Genomic DNA, 2,390 nt, shown 5'->3' with positions numbered 1-2,390 from the left:
TAAATAAATTAATAAATTAATAAATAAAAGAATTGTAGGAATCTTTTAGAAAGACATAGATTTAAAAAAAATGACAGTCAATAAAATATAGTTTATTCCTTCCTATCATGTAAAAGAATATAGTTAGAAACAGAATTTATTATCTCAATTCTCTGTTCAAATAATAAAGTGTGTTTGTTTGGAAATCAGTCACTAGCCAGAAAATACATTTATTTATTTCTGTAGTACTACTATATTAATATTCAATACTAATATCTTAATATCATCTGATTTTACATAATTAATGGGATTATTAATAATTTTATAAGCACATGGAACTTGATTATGAAACAACAGCTGGTCAAAATATTATTCTTAGGGGCCCTATCAGTGCTAGGCTCCAAGAGTATTCAGGGTTTACTGCTGGCTCTGTGCTCATGGGACCTTATTTGGTGCAAGGGATTGAACCAGGAGTCATCCACATGTGCTATTAACCCCTTTACTATCAATTCAGCTCAGGACAGATACTCTTTTTACTCCTAGTTCTATATCAAAAAATATTGTTTGATAATAATGGAAATCTGATGTTAAATTGAAAAATTAAAAAATACTGTTGTGGAACTGTTAAACATATTTCCAGATTAACTGTACTATTTCACTTACCAACCAGCAATATATGTGGGTTCTAGTTTCTCATATGTTCAACAATATGGTTAGAATAAAATAAATAACAAGAATTAGTGAGTGTGAATATGTCATTTACTGTGATTTTAATTTAATCTTGTGCAATGACCTTGACTATCCTTACATGTTCTCACTGATCATTAAATAATCTTTGTTGGAGAGTCAGTTCTAACCTTTGTCCATTTAAAAGTACTTATTGTTTTAAACACTAAATACAACTCCCTTGTTAAATACGATATATTTTTTTCATATTTTATGAGGAGTAATTTTAGTTTATGATGATAAACTTTGTAGAAGTTTTTTTTCTTTCTTCTAATTTTTTGGTTGTGTTTTAGGTGTTATATCTAAGTAACAATTTCTGAATACAAGGTAGTAAATACTTGCACTTTCTTCTAATTGTAGTTTAAAAGGTAAAAAGGTAAAGGCTCTCCCGTTGTTCATCGATTTGCTCGAGCGGGCCCAGTAACGTCTCCATTGGAGACTTTGTTGTTACTGTGTTTGGCATATCGAATATATCACGGGTGGCTTGCCAGGCTCTGCCATGTGGGCAAGATACTCTCGGTAGCTTGCCAGGCTCTCCGAGAGGGGTGGAGGAATCGAACTCGGGTCGGCCATGTTGGCTGCGTGCAAGGCAAACGCCCTACCGCTGTGCTATCACTCCAGCCCGCTTCTCGGCCTTTTGGCTAAGATCAAGTGTAGTATCAAGTGTAGTTTAAGTTTAGATATTCTTTTTCCATTGAGCACTTTTGGCATCCTTCTCATCCTACCTCAGTTTACCTTTGTCTCTTATTTCATTTGACATTTCTAAGAGGGTCCTGACTCCAGTTCTATTCTATTCCAACAATGCTTAAAAAGCTTTGAAAAATACTGTTGGATAGTATGGAAGTCCTCACCATAGATTTCAAGCACAAAGGAGATATTAAGGGAATCAAGTTTGGTAAAGACTTCAAACTCACTATTTCCAGGTAACAGATATTAGAAAACCCCAAAGAATCTAAAAAACAAGATAAAACAACAACAAAAATTCCCCTTAGTCTTTTTCTGCCTACCACCTCCCACCACCCCCCGTTTTAAGGTTTGCATTCGTCTTAGTGATCTCTTAGGATGTGCGTAGCTCTCTTACCATGTGCTGTGTACTCATCTAAGTGTTTACATTTCAAGGTTCTGGAAGGCACTTATTCTGTCACATCTACCTCTGTATTCCCCAAATTTAAGAAAATAGCAAAAAGAATTACTAAAGTGTTTATTGAATTAAAATGATCCTTAGATATACTTTAATATTGCAAATCAACTTGTTGCTATTGTAAAATTGCATGCCCTAAGTTATATAAAATGAAGATGTGTTTGTGGTCATTACATAAAATAGATAAATCTCTAAATATATACCCCAAAGTAGCAATCTTGTCACATTTCTCATGGTTTAAAAGAGATGATTGCTTAAATAGTTAGAAAGCAAAGTAATAGAGAAATGTTCCACTTTTTGGATCCCATTTGTGCTTTAGTAGTTGAAGATAAACTGCTGGAAAAAATGGTAGCAATGATAATAAAATCATTGAGCCTAAAATGACTTGGGTGTATGATTGCAAAGCACTGGGGCCTTTTTTTCTCTCCAATAACAAAGTTACAAAACATACTGATATATGACATCCTTTACTGTAGAGAATATAAAAAGGATTTTTTCATGGGAACTGATAGACATAAATTCTAAATTAAGTACAATGCATTTT

The 2,390-nt window shown here is 33.3% G+C and overlaps 1 pseudogene; it reads left to right on the top strand.

The window, feature by feature from the left end:
• The first annotated feature begins 1,326 nt into the window (after window positions 1-1,326).
• On the top strand, window positions 1,327-1,421 carry LOC130036409 (uncharacterized; annotated as a pseudogene).
• The last annotated feature ends 969 nt before the right edge of the window (window positions 1,422-2,390 follow it).

This window comes from Sorex fumeus, unplaced genomic scaffold (assembly GCF_029834395.1).
Source record: "Sorex fumeus unplaced genomic scaffold, SorFum_2.1 ptg000063l, whole genome shotgun sequence".
In the NCBI taxonomy this organism is placed as follows: Eukaryota; Metazoa; Chordata; class Mammalia; order Eulipotyphla; family Soricidae; genus Sorex; species Sorex fumeus.
This window is presented reverse-complemented; position numbering and strand designations above follow the sequence as displayed.